Source organism: Hemitrygon akajei, unplaced genomic scaffold (assembly GCF_048418815.1).
Source record: "Hemitrygon akajei unplaced genomic scaffold, sHemAka1.3 Scf000073, whole genome shotgun sequence".
Classification (NCBI taxonomy): Eukaryota; Metazoa; Chordata; class Chondrichthyes; order Myliobatiformes; family Dasyatidae; genus Hemitrygon; species Hemitrygon akajei.
The window spans coordinates 2,266,288-2,290,496 of NW_027331959.1; the positions used below are offsets into that span (position 1 = coordinate 2,266,288).

The 24,209-nt window shown below is 42.8% G+C and overlaps 1 protein-coding gene and 1 non-coding gene across 2 annotated transcripts in view; both read right to left on the bottom strand.

Moving 5' to 3' along the window:
- LOC140722262 (uncharacterized) overlaps nt 1–24,209 on the bottom strand; it is a 240,639-nt gene that overhangs the window by 181,436 nt on the left and 34,994 nt on the right. The gene's annotated exons all lie outside the window — the stretch shown is intronic.
- Nucleotides 1,611–1,724, bottom strand: trnal-cag (transfer RNA leucine (anticodon CAG)). Its single transcript has 2 exons — nt 1,687–1,724; nt 1,611–1,645 (listed from the first exon to the last, which is right to left on the bottom strand). It is a non-coding gene; the product is annotated as a tRNA-Leu (tRNA).

A 24,209-nucleotide genomic window follows, 5' to 3' on the forward strand; every position in this document is an offset into this window, starting at 1 on the left:
ATACTCCTCCGTAGCGCGTGTGCCCGGGCCTTTGAACGCGTATAATCGACCCCGCGGAGGACAGGACCTGGAAGTGATCTGCTGCCTAAGCGTAGGTTCGGTGCCGTGGAAGAGTTGAGAAACTTCCCTCACTGAAACGTCTTCCAAATCCTTGTAAACAGATTTGATTTCTACCAAATGGGGTGCTGCAATTCCTCTTGAATCTTGCTCTAAGTATGACCTCTGAGACTCCATCCATAGCGGGAGTGAGTCGAGTTCCTTTGTTTCAGAGCAGAAGAGATCCCAGACTCTCCCCCAGAGGTCTACGTGTCTTTAGTGAAAACAGAAGCCAAATCACAGTGAGAGACCTCGTCCGCATCGGTCAGCATTGGGAGCAAGGTGCCAAAAATCCATATTGTTTTGAAAACCAGGATTATTTACTCTTCTTATCTTTACCTTTATATCTGACAGGCCTATTCGAGCTTTGTACGCTCAGAATTTCATTTCGGAAAGCACCGCACTTGCCAGAAAATATTCTGCCAAATCAATAATTGCTTAATGGTTTTTAATACCGTCAAAATTCACTTTTCTCCAATGAAAAATATCAACGCACGGACAAGAATTTTTTTTTCCATATTTACAATGACAGCAATGGCATTGTGATCATGAGTTACAAAGTGTTCGTTAAATCAAGCTTCTATCTCTTGTCCTGTCTCATTTATTTCACCACAGCAGATCAAGTATCGCACGCGCTTTCGGTGAGACGACAACGCACAAAAAAAACCCCGAAAATATCCTGAACACAATGGACGATCTCTTACCCATGTAGTCATTTAAAAGTGTGGAATTAACAGTCAACGTGAGGAATGTTAAAAACACCTACTCTAACAGCTGTAATGCCTTTGCAATAGACTGCGATATCTTCTCAAAGTTGGCCGTCTACAAACTATTGACCATTGAGTGGTCAATAACGTGATCATACTATTCCTTCCTTGTTTGAATCTGATAGATGTTTCTTAGATAAAAGTAGAGCACGCAGAGATTATCTCCATCCCAGAGTTGACATAGCTTATTCCATCGGGCATACATTTCAACTAAGAGGGGATAATTTTAAACAAGATGTGACAACACTCCTTCACCCAATGTCGGCAAGACCAAGGAAGTGATTGTGGTCTTCAGTAGAGGGAAAAATAAAGGTCCATGAGCCCGTTCTTATTGAAGGATCGGAGGTGGAGAGCGTAAGTAACTTAAAATTGGTGGGTATTACAATTTCCTCTACTTTCGTACTAGACTGCGGAGATTCGGCATGACATTAAAAATCTAGGCGAACATCTATAAATTAGGCGAACTTTTATATATTGATTAGCTGAGTTGTCTGCAGGAACTCAAAACGCCAGGCAACATCTGTGCAGAAGAGTAAACAGTCGACGTTTCGGTCCGAGATGCTCCACCAGGATTGTTTCTGAAAAAATCAGGCACCCAGAATTCGATGTACGATGATCTGCTGTGCTGCAATGTGCCGTGACGAATGCACAATCTTTTCTTTCTGCAGATTTTCTAATCCAGTAAAACAACCCTCGTTTGCTTCGCAGTAACAACATTACCTCTGTTGAATGTTTAAAGACACATTTTGTCAGGAGTGGGATTCGAACCCACGCCCCCAGATGGAGACCAGAACACTCGCGTTTGTAGGAAGGACTTTCATTCCCTGAGTCTGGCGCCTTAGACCGCTCGGCCACCCTGACAACTTTGTGTCAGCAATTGCACATCCAAAACAAATGGTTGTGTTTGAGAACAGATTGAATGCCTGATTTGGGAACAGAGTAATATACAGACAAACACACAGAGACATCCTGGGAATCGGAAATGAAAACAAGCTTTTAAACAGTTTTGTCAGGTTAGGCAGTACCTGTGGAAAGAGAAGCAGTATTAAGATTACAGATCGAAACTCGTTAGACGCGACACAGCTGACATTTGGTAAGGAGGTTGTAATGGTGATGAGAACGCTTGGATGACTCGCTGTCTTCACAGGTAGGGAAGTGAGGAAATAGACGATTATACCTAGGACAGAATCTTGCACGATTAGGTGGGAGGCGGTCATGACAAATTCGACCAAACTTGAACATAGGAGGTTCAATTGTAACGGGGAGCGCAGCTTTACAGATGGATGCTGGTAAGTAGAATGTAAAGTCCAAATCATGATTATGGAAGAAAGAGAAACTGTGAGAAGATTCACAAGAATAGAAGTGGTCTTGCAGAAGACCATTCAGTCAACTCTGACTGTTTCATTATTCCATCATGGCTGATTAAATACTCCTGTAAACCACATTCTCCTACCTTTTCAGGCACGGGGAACCTTGGATTTCAAGAGGATATTGGCGATCTGGTTAACAAAAAGAGAGAAGCGTATAGCAGGTACAGGCAACAAGAACAACTGGGGTACCTGAAGAGTATAGAATTCGTAAGAAAATACTAAATAAGTAAATCGGGAAGGCAAAAGGAAGACATGAGGTTGCTTTGGCGGATAATATGAAGGTAAACGCGAAGGGTTTCTATAAGTATATTAAGAGTAAAAGGACAGTAAGGGACAAAATTGGTACCCTATAAGATCAAAGTTGTCGTCTATGTGTGGAGCCTTACGAGATGGGGGAGATCTTAAACAGTTTTCTGCATCAGCATTTACGAAGGAAACTGGCTTAGCGTATACGGAAGGTAGGGAAAAAAGCAGTAGTGTAATGGAACATATAGAGATTAAAGAGGAGGAGGTGTTTGCTGCCTTACAGCGAATAAAGGTGGTTAAATCCCCGGTCCCTTACTTTCATCCCGTATCACGTGGACAGATCAATCAAGTATCTATCAACCGCTGACTGAAGTATATATAAATACTCGGCATCAACAGCTGCCTGTGGCAAAAAAATCCACAGATTCCCCTTCTCTGACAAAATCACTTCTTCCCAATCTCCGTTCTTAAAAGAAACCCTTCAATTCTCAGGCTGTGTCCTCTGCTCATTGACTCTCCCACCATAAGAAACATCTTCTTCACATCGACGCCGTGAAGGTGTTTCATAATCCGAAAGGGTTCAGTAACATCATCCCTCACTTTTCTGAATTCAGTGAATACAGGACCAGAGCCATCACCGATCTTCGTATGGCAAACGTTTCATAACTGGGGTAATTTTCATGAACCTCCTTAGAATCCTCTCCAGTTTCAGCACGTATTTTCGATGATACGGGGTCAAAACCACTCACAATAATCCACCCGAAGCCTCACAATTGTTGTAGAAACACCTAACATCACTTCATTTTCTTTTACTCTAGAGCTATTGAAATTAATGCTAACATCCCTGTCCCTTCACAGACTCAGGCTGCAAGTTAGCCTTCACGCAATCTTGCAGGAAAAAAACTCAAAATTTCTTTGCACCTCAGATTTTAGTATTTTCTTTGCATTTAGAAAATAGTTTCTTAGAATAAAGTGCATGACCACTCAGTTCCCTGCACAGTATTTATTACATCTGCCAATTTTTTGCCCATTTTCATAATCTGTCTACGTCTATTTCATCCCCCTCCACTTATCTTCCTATAGTCTGATAGCGTTGCAACCAACCCATCAATCCCATCATCCAAACCATTATCATATACCGTAAAAAGATCATTTTATTGTCTCCACAATTTCTCCAACTACATCTTTCAGACCCTTCACAATTTCAGGGTGCATTTGATCATGTTATGATTACACGCCTCTTTGGGTTATTTGACCTTTAGCTATCCAACCAATTCAGGATCAATGCTGAATAGCTGATCCCCCAGTGGGGTGAAACACAGTCTTCTCTAAAATACTACTTGCAGACAGTCTGGAAATGCCCCCTCCTCTAATCCTCAAGCAACTTCAATTTTCTCAGTCAATATTCATCTTGAAATTCTCCACGACTAATGTAACGTTATCCTTTTGCCATGCATTTTCTATCTCTCATTATAGTTTGTAGACGACATTCTTTATTTTGATTCGTGATCTCTATAAATGTATTATCTGAGTATTTTTAGCCTTACAGTTAATTAACTCTAGCCAAAATGATTCAACACCTCCTGTCCTTATGTTATCCAATTCTAATGATTTTATTTTATTTCTACCAATAGAGCAATGCCCTTCACTCTGCCTTCCTGCCTGTCCTTTCAGTACAATGTGTATGATTGGTTTACTTTTATTGTCATCAGTCTGATACTCCCTAATTCCAAATACTACCCCTGCGGATAAACTCATAGAGATGTTCCACATTATCACTGCTGAATTTGGTTAATATTAAAATAACATTCTTTAGTAAAAGATATTTAGCTCCATTGGACCATGATGCTGCGCCATAGCAGATTGTGCCTCCCTCATCTTACTGGGGAATTATACAAATAGCATTATCAAAGGCGCAGCGGGAGACCCAGCAGCAATCAGAAACTTCAGAATGTCCAGACTGTCTGCCTTAGCAATACAATAGAGATACACAGCTTTGTCCGACATAGACAGACCTCTCACGTTAGGACCTAAATGGAAAAATGCATCTGCCTGCATTTTAAGGCAATCGTGAAGCACATGTTGAAGCTGAAATTAGAGGTGAATTCCGGATTTTGATGCACAATTTAATGGGGATAACTAAACTGAACGTACACCTAACCGACCAGTTCTGCAACATCCCACTACCAAGCACATCGTTCCCTCCCCCCTCCCTCTTTCTTCTTTCCGCAGGGATCGCTCCCTACGCGACTCCCGTGTCCACTCGTCCCCCCATCCATTCACACCGATCTCCCTCCTGGCACTTAACCTTGTAAACGGAACAAGTGCTACACCTGCCCTTACACTTCCTCCCTCACCACCATTCAGGGCCCCAGACAGTCCTTCTAGGTGAGGCGACACTTCACCTGTGAGTCTGCTGGTGTGGTCTCCTGCGTCCGGTGCTCCCGGTATGGCCTTTTATATATTGGTGAGACACGACACAGACAGGGAGACCGATTCGCTGAACACCTACGCTCGGTCAGCCAGAAAAAGCAGTATCTCCCATTGCCCACATATTTTAATTCCACCTCCCATTCCCATTCTGAGATGTCTATCCATGGCCTCCTCTACTGTCAAAATGAATCCCAACTCAGGTTGGAGGAACAACTACTTATATACCGGCTGGGTAGCCTCCAAATTGATGGCATGAACATTGACCTCTAACTTCCGTTAATCCCCTTCTGCTCCCCGTCTTACCCCATCCCTGACATATTTAGTTGTTTGCCTGTTCTCCAGCTCCCTCTGGTGATTCCCACACACACCTCCTTTCTTTCTCCCGAGGCCACCCGTCCCATGATCCTTTTCCTTCTCCAGCTCAGTATCACTTTCACCAATCACCTTTCCAGCTCTTAGCTTCTTCCCACCCCCTCTGGTCTTTTCCTATCATTTCGCATTTTCCGCTCCCCCCCCCCCCATTACTTTCAAATCTCTTACTAACTTTCCTTTCGGTTTGTCCTGACGAAGGGTCACGGCCCGAAACGTCGATAGTGATTCTCCCTATAGATGCTGCCTGGCCTGTTGTATTCTACCAGCATTTTGTGTGTGTTCTTGTTTGAATTTCCAGCCTCTGCAGATTTCCTCGTGTTTGATGTTTAAGTTAATCCTCCGTTTCACAATAGGATGTAACAGTATGAAAAGTTTGTTTATTGTGTGAAATAAATTTCCAGGAATTAAAATGAATTTCGTCTCTTTGAGAAATTGCATCTTGTGTTGATGCACTTGGAGATGGAACCACCCACAACTTACTTGCTCTTTTCATTGGAGCATTTGATAATTATTTTCAGTTTGAGAAATAACTGTTTATTCTGAATACGCCAGTTACCTGATACGGTTTTGAAGAGACGCTCGAGTCTATTCATTCATTAATTATTTATTTATCCATTCGTCTATCTATCTATCTATCTACGTATTTATTTATTTGTTTGTTTGTTTATTTATGTATGTATGTATTTATTTATTTATTTACTCGTATTTGCCTTTCGTGCGTATTTAGATCGTGTTTTTTTTATTTGTTTGTTTTGTTACTGATTTCAAAGGGAAACACTGATTCCACACCAGCCACGGAGGCTCAAGGCTGATGTGATCGAAACATGAGTGTATATATTCCGGGTACGATAATCCCTCCCTTTAAAGCTAAATTTGTGTGCACTTGAATTGGAAATTTAAAATTCACATATTAGGAAGGTACTTCATTTTGGGAGCACCAGGAGATGCTGCTGAAAATTTGACATGCTGATTGTGAGATGCAGCGTTTGATTGGAAAAGTTAGTTTAGATGTCATCGCAGTATCTACCCTGAAATATGTAAACGGGAATACAGTTCAGACAGCGTGTAGTTCAAGTCTGAATTCAGCATACTGTTTACAGCGTCAGCCTAAATTGAATAAATTATCCAAGTGCTGCAGTATGGTCACTGTCACTCACAACACTGTATCAGAACAGCAGAGTCGGGAAACAGCTACAGAGTGCATTGACGTTTATACTTTCCATGCGGAACATCACTGGCCACTGCACTCCATGCAGAATATACTCCATCCACGACCTCTTCTGCCTTCTGTTGGTTAGCCAGTTTTGAATCCACGCAGCTAGGACCCTCTAGATCCCATGGCACCTGACTTTCTGAAGGGGCCTACCGTGGGGAACCCGGTCAAACAACCTATAGAATTAATACGACTGAATCAACTATTTTGACTTCATCTGTCTACTTTTTTACGTTTTCCATTAATTCAATCAAGCTCAGAACGCACAACCTGACCCCAGAATACCATGCCGACCATCCCCAACCAGAACACGTTTCCCCAGATACTCATAAATAGTCTGTCTAAGAATCTTCTCTAAAGGCCTGCCCACTACTGACCGAAGACTTACTGGTCGAAAATTTTTAAGACTATCTCTATTACATTGCCTGAACAAAGGAACAACATTCCCCATCGTCCAAATCTCTGGTACTGCATCTTTTGCCAGTGAAGACACAAACGTTTTGTCCAAAAGAACAGGAATATTTCCTCTCTCTCTAATTACCTGAAGTATATCCCTTCTGGAACAGAAGAATGATTTATTTTAACTATATCAAGATTCCAGCGCCTAATTATTATTGTCGGCATATCCCAGCATATCTGCTTTTTTACGCTGTATCCACTTTCATCAATGTCGCGCTCAATGGTGAATACCAAAACAGAGTATCATTGAAAACCTTCTTTGCCTCTTGCACTCTAGACCCATGCTTGTTTTATCCCCAAAGTTTCCGCACCCTCTTTCTCACCATGCTCCTGTTTTCAGTAATCTTACTGTGACTTTCCATGGCCTTCCCATGTCCCCTTTTAATTCTTCAAAGTCCATTATTAAATTCCTTTCGGGCTAGGTTTTGACTTTCCATCGCCCTGCCAGATCTTTTCTTCCTAAAGCTTAAGGTTATTTCGTTCTTCATCTTGACGAGGTGTTCCATATCTCTTGTCACTTACGCTACCACCCGTTCCCCGCATCAAGGAGAGAAGTCTATACTGCACCCCAAACAAGTCCTCCATTAACAATCTCCACACTTGTTTGCGTTTTTCCACGAGTACATCACTTCCAGTTTACTTCCCCGAGCTCTTGCCTAGTAGCATCATAATTTCACACCCCCCCCCCCCACTGAAAACATTCAATGCTACCTGCTCTTATCGCGGTGTAAAGTTCCAATAAATGTCGAAAAGCTTTCATCTGTCGTTCTGAAATGCTGATCCGCGGAGAGATCTATCATATGATCTGTCTCATTTCCTATTACTAGATGCAGACTGGACTATTAGCTACTCAGTTGGTTATTCCTGGACTCCTTCCTGCACACAGCTAAGATATTCTGTCATAGATAAACATTTTAACCTGAGAGATTGCCAATGAGTATAAAGATGTTTAATTGCCTGTGACGACAACTGTGTTAATATGCCACCAGTCGAAAATCTCGTTCCTGAATTTCTTTCTTGGAGTGGGGGATGTCCGTGTAGAAAACTCCCACGAGGGATGTTTCCGTCCTACTTCTGAAGTCTACGCACAGTCTATCAATAGAAAATCTTTCCACGGCGTCTTCTCTTTCAGCAGCTGTGATACTATATTAACATCCCTGTGTTTCAATGTCACTCCCTTTACTCTATTTCACTCGGCTCTGCCCACTTTGAAACATCTGAACCCGGGAAAAGTCAAGAAGGCTTTCTTGTCTTTTGTGATTGTCAAAGTCTGCGGTAATTTGGAGGTATTTAATTTAATATAACAATCACGCCAGCACATGAGCTCTTGCCCAGTTTCCTACCTTAACTGTATGAAATATGTAATCGTCCCTGGATTTTGCGATTGCAGGAAGACCACGCACATGACTGTTTGAACTCATGACACGTTTTCCAAAACTGCTTATATTAAAAAAAAACTTTATTTGCGAAATATCCGCAGAAGTGTAATTGGACGTGAGCGTTACCTACAGAGATGGCCATTTACTGTAAACACATGCTTCATTCCATTTCTCAGCTCTTTTCTGAATTTTCTCTGTGTCAGTGTATAGATACAAGTATTCGTGCACAAACTCAGAAATTGTAACATGTACCCAAATTGTTGCAGTATGTAAACCGGGGAATTCCAATATTTGTCCAGATAAAAAAAGTTTTCCGGTTGCCATTTCAGGGAACGAACTACATAGGGCATCCAAAATAATATGAAGTTAGCTGATATAGCAAACAATAGAATCATCGATTTTCTGCGGTTTTCCACCTCGGCATCTTTCTGATTATCACTGCTGTTCCGAAGCCCTCTGCGGACTCTATTTGCCGCAATTATATGTCTTACTGTTAACCCATTGAACACCAGAATTAAGCCGATTGGTAGCAACGGCGTTAAAATGCTATCCAGCAATTCGTATCCTTTCCACACGGGTGAAGTAGCGTATTCATGTGTGTGGACGCAACGCCACGGTATGTTGTCAATAATGACGTAAGGTTCAACGGCAAAATAAAACGGGATACTTCTCCCGCAGCCTAATATAATAACGATCAGTATAACCACAGTTGCTGTTCTCTCGGTGCAGTATCGTTCTGCGAGCTTTCGACAACATATTGCGATGAAACGATCGAAGGTAAAACTTACCGTAAACCAAACAGAAAAGTCCATCGTTGCAACCCTTAATGCATATGTCAGAGCGCATACAGGAGTGATGAGCAAGGATCTGGAATAAATGTAGATATTGTTGGTCTGTTCCAATAAAGCGACAACTATAACCACCATCAGATCCGCTGTTGCCATTCCAACCAGGTAACGGGTGATGCATTTGGAGAGTCCGCATTTTCCGCGAGACAGGATCACAATCGCCGTTAAATTAACTACAAGGATTTAAAACAAAACGTTAGTTGCTCCTGTCGGAATGCCCCTCTTCTTCCATTCTTAGGCAGCATATGGCTGGCTTGGAAGCGCAAAACGTAAGTTCTGATATGTGGACAGCGTCGCTGCGTTTGTGCTGGGGACAATAACGGGCTGGAATGCCAGTGGGCTGGCCAATTTTCGTCAGCTTGGAGCGTCGCTTCTGATTTTGCCGACTCACTTACCGGTGACCGCACGATTGTCACCATTTCCATTATGAATTGCGAAACAGCTGAACGGTTTTTTGTTAGTGCTAACAAACCGGAATAAGGAAGACATAAAGCACGAGTTCTCTTTTGCTGGTTTATGGAATAACAGCCCAAGGTGTGCAGAATAAACTGGCCAGCCATTCGTTTATGTGGCTATGTTGTTGTTGGATGATGTATTTATTGACAGAAACTCCGATCTAGAAAACATATACCAGAATCGCTTCAGAAAGCCGAGCAAGGTGAAATTATGAAACAGTGCCAATATCGTCACAAAAGTAATTGAGAAAAAGAAATCACATCGATTAAAATACGGAAAATGAAAATAAAACTATCAGATACTTGAATACGCTATTCTGGAGACACGTCTCAGACGAGGGTAGGACTTGTGCTGATCAAAAGTCCGAGGCTGCAGCGCAATAAAAGCAAGGTGAAGTCAACTATACATAGATTGACCATAGATTGTCTTACCAAGGACACCAATCGCTACAAATGCAGGATAGAAAATGGCCGCGATGTAGTAAATCGCTGGATATCCCATATTCCGTCAGAATTAGAATCAGCGTTATCAACGGAATGTTCCAACTTCCACATGGACCGGTGATCGGTTTTACAGAGTTATATACAAGTGACAGCAATTCCACTGAGGCAATTAGCGTGTTTATCACATCAGCCTCATTAGTGACAGCCCGCTACCACGCACACTTATTGAACAGTTTTTACTCATTCTGTCATCGTTCTCTGAATTTGACTCCTCAGGGATATTACAAAGCCTGTGCACTAAAACAAACCATTAATGTGAATCTTGTCAGTTATTTTCCATGACACCTGGCTTCAGCTACTTAAATAAGACATTTTTATATCCGTGTTTTTTCTTTCATAGAAAATAATTTTAAAATTGATTTATTTGGTAACATTTGGCGGAGCGTTCGCTTCTGAAATGGCGGGGAAGTGGCTGAGCCCGCAGATGAAATGGAATAGATTTCTTTGTTAAAAGCGAGCATTGTTTTCCTTCGTTTTTTTTTCAGGTGGTTGGAGTGAAGCATGTCACTGTAACAAATATCACAATAATTTATATTGTACTTACATTGTTCGAAACATTTAAAAAAGATCCACAGCGATATTCTGAGGACTTGTCATAAAAAAGAGCCGGTGTCTTCACAAAATTAGCGAAGATTGTGGACAGCTTGAAGAACAATGCTTTCCCGCACACGAAGGTTCGGCACGAAGACCAGGACCTCTTTCAGTGAATGTCTTGACCACCCCATATCTCTGACGTGCCGTGCAATCTATTTAACAGTGAAAAAATAACCCATCAAACTGTCATGATTCTGACACTACTTTTCCATCCGTTTTCTGATTTGTCAGAAGTAGGACATAAAATCAGCCAGCTAATGGAAGGTTCTCAGGCTGTTCTATTATTTGACAGGAAGTTGTTATTTATCTTTTCCCTGATTTACCTTCAGGTATCTTGCTTTTCTATCAGACTGAATCTATTGAGAATCACCAAAACATGTCGCTATAAAATGTCAATACGTTATATTCGCAGTGATATTGTGTGCTGAAATTCCAAAGAGCTGCTTATCTCCCCGAGAATCATTGTAGGGTCATCACAAATTTTTTAGGTGAAAATCGCACTTTGACTTCCACGTCTCATTGAGACGCATCAGACTGAAACAGCATTGGTCCAACACTGCTCTCGCCAAAGAAGCCAAAAAATGAGTCGTTGTTTCTTTGACTGTGACTAGTGTGCTGCAGGGACACGGTGAATGCACGCAGATTTCCCCATCACCTGATGGGGAAGGAGCCGGCAGCGTATGTGGTAAAATAATTTCTGTGCGGTTGCTGTTTTTTTCAAGTGGCTATTTAAAAGAAATAGAAAGAAGAATAATGATGGACGGGGGTATATTTCTCTAGAGCAGTGTTGCTAATGCTCTGGCCATAGTTCCTGTCACTGAAATTGCTTCCTGGACGAGCACCGCACACGGTACTACGGACTGATATATGATGAAGCGTGGTTCCTGTTCCGGTTGCTATCAATATTCCTGTGACTTACGAAAGATTTATATTATCGTTAAGTGGGGAATAATCCATCATCGTTTTGCTTCCTGCCATTTGTGGGAAGTAAATAGGGTATTTTAAGTGGCGACTATCAGAGCAAGTCTCCACCCTTCATCTTTGCCTCCTGTTGCAAGGCAATTTAAAACTCAATTTGCCAATCAAACTGGCGTTCACTGTGTACGATACTTATTGAACGGCGCAGATCCATTTCGATATGAATACTGGGAATTCTTTACACATTCAATCGCTAATGCAAAAGGCCTGCATTTTAGAAGGTGACGAGGCGTTGGTGTTCCACAATGCGGTTCCCCAACCTTATGTTATTTCTTACCAAAATGGAGGCTGCCACACTGGGATAACCTAATATAACCGTCTCACCTGGAATGTCCCCGCAGCTTATCGTTAGTGACTATATTTTACCTGTTATACAGTTCAGAGGACAAAGATGTACAGATAACGTACCTGCGAGTGACCCAAAGAGCAGAGGAATATAATGACACGGAACTTCGGGTTTAGCTGCTGATCTCGTACTGATCACTCATTATTTTTCTATCATATCATTCGCCATGTTTATATTTTGAGGCACGGGCACATTTTCATTTTCGGTCTAAATGAAATTCGGCGTTATCTATTTGTAGGTCCTGTTACACTTTTATTTAGTTGGTTGGTATGTAAAAAAAATCCAGGCATTAGCTAGTAGGTTCGTAGATGAAGAACCTCAAATCCAAAAATTGATGCAGCTTGTGTAATGTAAGTTCAGATAATGGACACCAAGGGGGATCATGAGAACGTCGAACCTTCATTCTTTGCAGCTTCACACAATCAATAAGATTTTCCCCGATGTATCATACCAGGAATGAAATAGTAAATATAGTTGTTAAAATACCCTGTGTGTACGTGAACATACCTTTAAGATACTTAACTATTGAAGAAAAATGGGCTGAATGGTGCCAATAAATGTGCTCATTCTTGGTAACACACACAAAACACTGGTAGAACACAGCAGAACAGGCAACATCTATAAGGAGAAGCACTGTCGACGTTTCGGGCCGAGACCCTTCGTCAGGACTAACTGAAAGGAAAGTTAGTACGAATTTCGAATTTCCCCCTCCCCCCACTACTTTCAAATCTCTTACTGTCTTTCTGCTGCCTGACCTGCAGTGTCCCACCAGCATTTTGTGTGTTGTTTGAATTTCCAGCATCTGCAGATTTCCTCGTGTATGCTCTTTTTTGTTGTGTAATAACAACAACGGAGTATTATTGCACATCACTAATCAGCTTAATTACAGGCAAGCTGAGATGTAGTTAACCCGTTATATTTCGGTACTTGCATAATTGCGGAATACGCTCAGTTATGTGTTTGTTCACAATAAAAATAAGACCGTTTTTCTCTTAAAGATTTTGAAATAATCTGTAAATTTTGCTCCAATAAGAAAATGATTTTGTAAGGAGCAGAATAAAGAAGCCTTTATAGATGGGCAGCAATGTGAAACCTAATCGTTTGCTCTTTCTGACACCACGTTGGTCTGCAGATTATAACAAAAACAGAAACTCACTGACGCGAGGAGGAGGGAGCTAAACACTGGGCATATTTCGGAGGATATCGCTGATGTATTGCTCGGGGGATAAACTGATGTATTGGACTGTTGGAAGGTCCAAAAGGCATAGTCAAGTATTCCTAGTGACCAGAAGGCCGTATGCTCATCGTCTCCCACTCATCACGTGGCAGAAGCGGAACCAGTGTCCGCACTCCGGAGTTCGGTGAAGGCCTTGGCCCCATTGTCTGCTTTATAAACACTCCGGGGCCGGCTGGAGACTGTGATGGGCGAAGGGAGCTGTGCTGGAGCACGAGGACTCAATTGTTATTCATGGTTTGGGTCTGATGAGAGGTGAGTTAAAACAGATAAATTGGAGAGAGCTAGTGCCTGGGAGGAGAACAATCGCGCACGTTTTGTCCAATAGGAGACTAGGTGCTGGGTTTCTATTTGCTTCTGTCGCTGGCTAAGTTGTGCTATTACTGTAGGAGTTGGCAGAAGTCGAGGGTTTCATTCATCTACAGGGCTTTACCGCAGGAAGTCAACTGAGGTTACGGGTCTCTGGTCCTGTCAGTGGGTCAACAATTCATCAGCCAAGCAGATGAGACGGCGAAGTGATGGTCGTAGGTGTAAGACCAAGCTGAGAGAGATGAGATGAGTGACGATTTTTCGTACCATTGGGAGATATTTGAGTCCGAGAGAGGGGAACAGCCCCAGTACAACGGTCTCTTCAATATAAAACTGCTCCCGCACAGATTTACGTCGTGCCGGAAACGACATACTCCAAACACCAACTAGCAAAATTAAAAAAAAAATGGAAATAAAATAACAAAGCTAATCAGAAGCAAACTAAACCAAAACATGACACAATGCTAACGGATATTCCTCCGGGATTTTACCCTGCACGATTCTCACAATCATTTCAAGTATACATTTGTTCTCCAGTTATGATTCTCTATATTCCATCGAAATTGTCCCACCACGACTACTTTAAAGAAAGTTTATCGTGTATCGCCAATGTGCGCGTATAAATAGATAGTTATCTAGATGTATATTTTGGTAAGTATATAGTTAGACAGAATGTGAAGGATTAGATTTACGAGACAGGTAATTTGATTCCCTTACTGTGCTGTGACGAAACAACTGGGGCTATTTCTCTCCTTCTAAAGATCCATTACTGCATTGAATGTACTCTACAGGCATATTACTGACCACACTTGTGTTATCAGTGCTTTCTCTGACATTACGGACAGGAGAACCAATACCTCAAATCTGCAGTCATTAGAGGCATTTATAGTACCCTGCACAGCAGGAGATGGCAAACGTTAAGAACATAATTTTCTTTCAACTTGTAGTTATGGACTGGATTTTACCGGTTATGCCGTTCAGAGGACGGGGATATCCTGTGCGTGTACCAATGGGATAAAAGCAGCAGTCGAACATGAGAACATTGAACCTCGGTTGTTGTTGTTATTATTTTCGTTCTGATATCGGGATTGACTCGGTAGTTCAGGAGAGATATTCACTCATTTTTGGGACCGTGCGTACATTTCGAGCCACCGGCACAGTTTCCGTATGTCTAAATGAAATTTGGCGTTATTTATTTACAAATCCTGTTACAGTCGTATTTAGTTACTCCGCACTTAATAAATGCGGGCATTGTTCAGTGGGCTTGCGGATAAAGGAGAAGAATGAAGAAAATAGACATATTCAGATAATGGAAACGACCGGGGAACATACGAAAGCTGATTCTTCATTAACTGCACTTGACAGAACCAATATGTTTTACTCTGATGTCTCATACCAGGACTAAAATAGCGAATGTAATTGTCAAAATACCCTGTATACGTGTAAACATAGGTTAGTTATACATAACGTTTGAAAACAAAATGTGTTGAATAACCATATAACCATATAACAACTACAGCACGGAAACAGGCCATCTCGGCCCTTCTAGTCTGTGTCAAACGCTTACTCACACCTAGTCCCCACTGGCCAGCACTCAGCCCACAACCCTCCATTCCTTTCCTGTCCATATACCTATCCAATTTTTCTTTAAATGACAATGCCGAACCTACCTCTAACACGTCGACTGTAAACTCGTTCACACAGCTACCACTCTCTGAGTAAAGAAATTCCCCCTCGTGCTACCCTTAATCTTTTGCCCCCTAGCTCTCAACTCATATCCTCTTGTTTGAATCTCCCCTACTCTCAATGGAAAAAGCCTACCCACGTCAACTCTATCTACACCCCTAATAATTTTAAGTTCCTCTATCAAGTACCCCCCTCGACCTTCTACCCTCCAAAGTATAAAGACTTGTTCAACCTTTCCCTGTAACTCAGGTGCTGAAACCTAGGTAACATTCTAGCAAATCTTCTCTGTACTCTCTCTATTTGGTTGCCATCTTTCCTATAATTCAGTGACCAGAACTGTACACAATACTCCAAATTTGGCCTTACCAATGCCTTGTACAATTTCAATTTTAACATAATGGGAATAAGTATGTATGTTTTAGTTGTTTCAAGCAGGCGGTATAGAACAACACGAGAGAAATATTGCACATCACTATTCAGATAATTACAGTTAAAATGAGATGTTGTTAGCCAGTTATCCTTCAGCACTTGCAGAACTACGTATTACGCTCAGTTATTGGAATGTAACAAAACATTGGAAGGAGCAGAATAAAGGGGTCTCTGCAGATGGACAGTAATGTGAAACACAGCCGGGTGAATGTGCACAGCCATCCACTACGCGCACTCACGGACATCTGTCTGAGTCACTGGGGAGCCAATACCTGGATTCAGACTGAACGTCAGCAGACATGAAGCAGACACATTGACGACAATTTTCGAAACACGGAACTATTACGGGCGCTGTTCATTGTTCAAAGACACATTCTGCTCAATAAGCAGAGTGGTCTGCGCTTTTAATAACACGCCTCTGACCACTGGTGTTATTACTGCTGCTATTGAACCATCACTGAGCTGAAGTGATAATGTCACTGCTGGCCAGGCTGACGGCATCTTTAACAATCCTACTCACTTAGTTAACCCTACAAATAATGTTGCCGCTTCTGCAGCAGCAACTGATTAAATTGTAACCTGGCCATTCACTGGAGTACGTTCCTAAATTATACATAATTTGAATTGTTCCTCCATGTAGAAATTTCAGCTCGTAGAAATCCACACAAGTTTCCCAGACCTCAGTAGTCTGGCTGGGCGCCAGGACAGTGGTATGGCGATAGTAAGTGCGGTTAACATCTAGAATGGTGCTCGGTGCGTTATGATCGCCGTCTCCCATTGTTCACCTGGCAGATACAAATTCATTGTACACACTTAGTAGATCCAAATGGTGAAGTCTCGATGCCGTTAAGTGTTTTACATCCGTTCTGGCGCCGGCTGGGGACTGTCTGGAGAATGAAGCCGTGTGGAATGCGTCGGCTTAATGGTAAATCATTGATTGAGTCCTATAACGGGTGAGGTAGAACAGACCACCTCGAGGAGAGGTAGTACCCGGCAGCAGGCCAATCGCACAGCGTGTTGTCGGAGAGAGACTACGTGCTCGAGTTACATTTGCTGAAGGCGCTGAATAAGTCATGCCATTCCTGTGGGAGTTTGCTGATGTCTAGTGTTTCATTCGTCTCCAAGGTTTTATCAAATGTAATCAACTCAGGTTGCTGGCCAGTGTCCGGCAAGTGGGTCGGCAACTCAGCAGCGAAGCGGTTGAGCAGCTGAAAGGAGCGTCCTGGGTTGAGGGCCAGGGGCAAGCCAAGATCAGCGCAGTGCTGGACGAGTTAATCGGAAGGAATATGATGGAGGTAGGGGTCCGCGACGCTCATGAGCACAGGCCGTATGCGCGCCCTGACCAAACCACACCGACAGGAACGTCCGGCAAATGCCTTGACGTTAATGGCTGAGAGAGAGGCTCAGTGGTGAGCTAAGCTGCACACATTGCGCCCACACAGTCAAGTTGCTGCTGTGTTTGAATTCGCCAGATCTTACAAAGAATAGTCGTCGTGGTCTACGGTTCGACGAAAGGAGAGCGGCAGGCGTGCCCGGTACATTCGGAGGCCTTTCATATGGCAGGCTTCTCTGAGTGGTTAGCTCGCTTGCACTGTCTGGATAATTGGCTAACTGTAGGCGCAATTGACTTCATGATAGAAAGCAGAGTGCGATAGTGGCTGTTTGTTTCTTCGGACTATAGGTCCATGACTAAGGATATGTTCCAGTCATCTGTGTTGGTTTTGTTGTTTGCTGCCTTCTACAACAACGGTCAGAAGACAATATACATGCTATGGTTCTGCATTTTGCAGATGTTACCAGTATAGCTGGTGGTGTGGACAATAGGTCTGCACATGGACTAGTCTGTTCAGTTTTCTCCGGCCCGCTCTCTGCAGAATCCTTCCCGTGTCTGCCGCTAATGCAGACAGTGGCTGCTCACTTGGAAGGCGTTATGTTGACGGGACATATGAAAACCGCTGGAGTCACCTGTGCTTATAGAATCGATAAATGGATAAAAACACAAATAATCTGTCGATGGAGAAACATGATTTATTGCAATTTGACGCTCTGCCCTCACACCCCATTGAATTCGCATTACTGCCGATCCCGTTGCGCTTATATCCCGCTTACAGTCAACATCCGGTGGATAACCTTCCAAACCTTCCCAAAGAATGCATCTCTCCAACTGCTTTGAAATGATGTTATTGTACATGACTACACCTTTCCTGAATGTCCATTTCCTACCAATGCCATTTTTATTGACTTTTATACAAATCTCGGAAAACGACTGAGTGCATTCACCCTGTCGATACTCCTCGTTATCTCAGGCACATCCATATGTTGACCCTGCTCAGCTCCAATGAATGATGTTCTTGCTGTCCAACTTCTCTCACATTGGAATACTTATCTCCTAGTAACATGTTGATAAATCACTCCTGCACTATATTCAGTGTAATACCATTTGTTCGATAGTTGGCCCGCTATAGCTGAACACACCAGTCCAAGAGCAGCCTTGCTTGATGTTGCACTGCCGCGTTTAGGGACCTATAGACATTCAGTTCCTCTCTGCTACTGCAATCGCCAGGGCCAAACCGTTTATAGGTCATATTCTACATTGACTTTCCCAACTACAGCATCTCCACCTCATCCGAATTGATTCCCATTTCGCACACCTCGGCCCACTTAATCAGTCGATCGAATTTCTGTGGAATTAGATAACACTCTTCACTGTGCACATTATCACCCATATCGGTAACAGCTATACTGGTAAAGTGTTGAATAACGTCTTGTATTTTTTCTTCCCACCACTGATTTTGAAGACAGAAAACAATAAACACAGTATAGATACCTGAGGCATATCATTAGTCAGGATATCTCGTCTGAAAAACAAATATTCTTCCAATATTACCCTCTGCTTTGTACTTTGAAGCCAATTATATATCCATTCAGCCAATTCTCTCTATATTGCCTGCCAGCTAACTGTCCAGTACAACCTGCTATATGAAAGGTCTCCACATGTATGGAACACGCCCACAGATCTGCCCTCGTCGAACGGGAGACCGCGACGACTATTCCTGAGCAGCTCTGGTGGATTCCAACGCAGCAGCAGCTTGTCTGTGTGGACTCGGGGTGTTCAGCTTGTGCTCCCTACCGAGCCTCTCTCTCACCCTTCAACATCATGGCAATTGCCAGATTTTCCTGAGGGTATGATTTGGTCAGGGCAAACATACGAACAGTGCAGGTGATCATCATAGAGTACCGCAAATCCACCCTTTTCCATCCTCTGACCTTTGGTTACCCCTGGCTCTCCGCCCACGTCTCTCACTTCTCCTGGTGATCAGCCTCACTGCTGAGTTGTTGACCGACTTGCCGGATCAGCTGACTTCATCCGCTAAAACTTTGGAGACGAATGAAACCCTCGAGCGCAGTGCAGAGAAAGACCACAACTTAGCCAACAGCTTCAGTAAACGGAAATCCAGCCCTGTGTCTCCTCTCTGACAACACACATACCGATCAACGTCCTTGCGAGTCTTACCTCGCCCCAGGTTCATCTGCGCGATCTCACCCCACATCAGACCAAGCCATGAATGACTGCTCAGTCAACGCGCTACTGCACAGATTTACCCGCCCATCCCAGCCCCCAGCCGGCGCCGGAGCGGAGGTAAAACACTCAACATGGTCCACCCTTCACTGGACTGAATATACGGAGAGTGTACAATGGATCTGCATCTGCCAGGTGACGAGTGGAAGAATACGACCATAACGCTGCTGATCACTACGAATGCCTGGAGGTGACTTTTCGACTTTCCAACAGTCCAGCTGTTTTCCAAGCCTTCATGAAAGAGAGCCCCCTCGCCTCAGACAGTTTCTCGTTTGGTTATAATCTACAGAACAACGGTCAGTCAGCATGGACAACTCAGCAGGTGAACAAGATTTTGCGCTGCCTTTCCGACTCCTACCGTAGAAATGTACACACTGCTCTGTAACGGTATATGGACTTTTGTGATCTTCATGATTGCCGATCACCGGCATTCTCTGCGAAGGTGTTTACGGTAGAAGACCCGTCGGTCAAGGCCCTGGTGCTCCACTGCCGGAGGAGGGCACGGGGGGCCGTTCAGACTGCCAACCGCACCTGCTGCCACCATTCGAAACATCTTCGGCGCCCACCTAACTACACAGGACTTCGGAACTAGTCTGAATTTCTACAGATGAATTGTGTACATAGATGAGAATTTCAAAATATGGATATCTCAGGAATGTATTTCAGTGAATAACAAGATTACGACGGGACGTCATCAGTTTCATCATTTGAGGCTGCTGAAACGACAACATTGTCATTAGGGTTAACGATGGTCAGTAGGATTAGTTATGATGCTGTCAGGCTGGCCAGCGGTAATATTATCATTTCAGCTCAGTGATGGCTCAAGGGAAGTAATGAAAACATCATTGTGGTCAGGGACAAGTTAGTAAAGCGCGGACCATTCTGCAAATAGAACGGAAGTGCTTCTATGAACTATACACCAAGCGAGTAAACGTTCTGACGTTTCAGTATTACAGTCAATACGTCTGCTGTCATCCAATCCAATCTCCAGTAGCACAAACAGATGACCGTGAGTGTGCCTAATGGAGAGTTTGCGGACAATCATTCGGCTGTGTTTCACATCACTTCCCAAATGCAGATATCTCTTTATTCTCTCCATTGCAAAGTTTTGTCTCATTCGAGCAATATCTACAAATTAGTTCAAAATCTCTTTTGGAAACAAAAGCTCTAAATTTTATTTTGCACAAACATATAACTGAACGTTTTCGTGCTTCTGCAAGTACCGAAATATAACGCCTTAACTGCACCTCATCTTGACAGTAGTTAATCTGATTAGTGATGTACAATAATTCTCCCTTGTTGTGATCACACTGTCCGATTGAAAATAAAACACATACACATTTATTTGCAGCATTTAGCACGTTTTCTTCAATAGTTATATATGCTGAACGTTGGTTTATGTGTACACATGGCATTTTAACAATTATAATCCTCTTTTATTCCTGGTATGAGACATCAGAGAATATCATATCGGTTGTGTAAAGGTGATGAAAGCTCGCCATTTTCATGTTCCCCGATGTTTTCCATTATCTGAAACTACTATTTTCGAAATTGAGGTTCTTTATCTGGAAAACCACGGGAGAATATTTGGATTTATTTTCGTGTGAATGGCTAAACAAAAGAGTGTAACAGGATAAGCAAACAAATATCGTCGAATTTCATTTAGATATACGCAAACAATAATGAGCCCGTGCCTCGAAATATAAACACGACCCAATGTAGTGATAAAATGAGTTAAGATCTCTCCTTAACGACCGGCTCACCCCGATCAGAGTACGAAATCAGCAACAGCAATTTCCCTGCTGCGTGTTTTTCTCCAGACGCTGACCACATCACATTTGCCCAGGTTCAATTCCACCATTTCCCAGACAGTGAAGATCACGCTCAAGTTCCCTAACCTTCCTGGCTGTACAGTTTTGGGACCTTCCGCATTTACTCTGATCTACCTGTTAACATTGACAACCAAATCATTGTAATAGATGATAAATAACAACGCGACTGACCCCAATCCCAGCGGCACGCTAGTCACAGTCAACAAATCAACCATCCTCTCTCTGCTAATCCGGTGTTGGATCCAAATCAGCAGCTTTGGATTTTCAGCACACAGTTTCAGTCCGAATATAATGCTTTGCATTTTACAGTATTTAATTCTGTCTCCGTGGCAAATAATAGACCGGTCTGGAACTTGATAGATCAGAGATTTTAAATTCTAGGTCTGTTCAAACCGAATATTGATGAGTAAATGGTGGTGGAACTGTGGCAGCTCTGACTAATGTCTTTAAAATTAAATAGACTGCACCGGAAGACATGGGTATCGGCTAAATTGGTCAAGTCTTTCACCAGGAGTAGATCAATTCCTCATACCGAACGGCCCATGTGTGTGTGCAGGAAAAGGACGTTCAGTAATCGGTCCACAAACCGCAGCTAATATCGGGTGGGCTCGTAACTTTTTATTATCAAGGGTCCCTGGAATATTGCTCTCGATCTCTTATATGCTTAGCAGAACATACGTACAGCGTGCGTTATTGTGATACAGGTATCAGCTGTTACTTTTTCGTCATTCAAATGTTTCCAAATGACCAGAACGATCGAAGGAAAAAATCATCCTATCTCTGCCTTCAATAAAGTGCACTCCATTTCTCCTGCCGTGCTAATGTCCCGTCCTCAATGTCAGATGCGAATGTGCTTCGTCGATGTTACAAAATAAATCAGTTGTAGTTGATTGTCCATGTTGATTGTTCAGGATGATGGTTTATGTTAGAATCAACACTGATCAGAAAATGTCCCATTTCAGCAGCTGACGGAGTCCGCATACATTGAATTTCTGCTTTGTAGTTCGAAAAAATAACATATACTGCTTATCATCGGAAGAATACTAGACATTCAGAGAGTTGCAGCCAATAATAATTCCATTTTTATTTTTTACAAATTTCTTGAGGTTAATTTACCGGCGATTGTGATCCTATCTCGGGGAAAATGCGGACTCTCCAAATGCATCACCCGTTACCTGGTTGGAATGGCATCAGCGGATCTGACGATGATTATATTTTTCCGTTTACTGGAACGGACCAACAAATTCTACATTTGTTTTAGATCCCTGCTCATCACTCCTGTATGCGCCTTGACACTTGTATTTAGGGTTGTAACGAGGGACTGTTCTGTTTGATTTACGGTCAGTTTTACCTTCGATCGTTTCATCGCAATATGTTGTCGAAAGCTCCGGGAACGATACTGCACTGAACGAACAGCAACGGTGGTTATCGTGATTGTGGTTATAGTGAGCTACGTAAAATGTGTCCCCTATTACTTTGCCGTTGAACCGTACGTCATCATTGACAACATACCGTGGCATTGCGCGTTCACAGCTAAATACGCTACCTCACCCATGTGGAAAGGATACGAATTTCTGGATAGCATTTTAACACCGTTGCTACCGATCTGTTTAATTCTGGTATTCAATGGGTTAACAGTAAGATATATCATTGCGGCAAATACAGTTCAAGTAGGAAACAGGGCAAATGGTCAATGAGTTGGAGTAATTGTTACAGTGGGTGAATAAATTCCAAATTATCACAGAGACTTGACAATCACAAGGAGAGCAATGGCTTCTGGACTGACCGTGATTCCGATGTTTCAGAATGGACATTGTCGGGTGAATGAAAGTGAAGAGAAAGCCTTGGAACAACAGGGAAAGTACGATAATATCGCAGTTGACTTTGGTTGCTTGATTCAGTAAACTGGTGGTTGTATCTCAAGAGACATTTGCAAAGCAGACGTTTCGAAGGCAAGGATAACGGGAAGGGTTGTAATAGAAATTTCTCAGTGGGGTGTCAAGCTACAGAAGATCGATTGCATTACCCAGGACCAGAGTCTTCTGTCACCCCAACCTTGCTAAATCAGTTTCTCACTCTGCGTCTGCGCAGTTCAACAGATGTTACCTCTCCATCGTTCGTAATCTGACAAAGTCTGACAAAATTCATATAGGAAGCAGTTGAGCAAAGCCCACTGTTTATTGGAAATTTTAGACGCGTCAGGTTTTGCAGAATATCCATGGTAAACTCTGTATGGAACTATGCTACTGTGCATAGAGCCACTGACATATGCACCCGAATGGAGTGGAAAGCGAGTTTGTAAATGTAACGGGAGCAAGGGATGTTGCGAATGGCGGCGGTGGAACGCCGCGTGAGCGGTCTGCAATTGGAGGCCGATCAGGAGTGCCAGAAATAGTGGGAGGTGGGGGGGCGGGGCTTCCAACCAAATTAAAATCACATCCCCATCAACTTCCCTGAAAAGGATATTCTTGACTTATGGAACAGAGTTTCAGAATACAGATTACGTTACCAAAATGCCATACGATATCAGAGCAGAATTAGGCCATTTGGCCTATCGAGTCTGCACCACCATTTCATCACGGCTTATCCATTTCTATTCTCAGTCCCATTCTTCAGCATTGCCCCCGCTGCCCTCCAGTATCCTTTCATACATTGACCAATCAAGGAGGTATCCATATATCCATATAACATATAACAATAACAGCACGGAAAAAGGCCATCTTGGCTGTTCTAGTCTGTGCCGAACGCTTACTCTCAGCAAGTCCCAGTGAGCTGCACTCAACCCATAACACTCCATTCCTTTCCTGTCCATATACCTATCCAATTTTACTTTAAATGATAATACCGAACTTGCCTCCACCACTTCTACTGGAAGCTCGTTCCACACAGCTACCACTCTCTAAGTAAAGACATTCCACCTGGAGTTACCGCTAAACTTTTGCCCACTAAATCTCAACTCATGTCCTCTTGTTTTGAATCTCGCATACTCTCAATGGAAAAACGTCAACTCTATCTATTCTCCTCATAATTCTAAACACCTCTATCAAGTCCCTCCTCAGCCTTCTACGCTGCAAAGAAT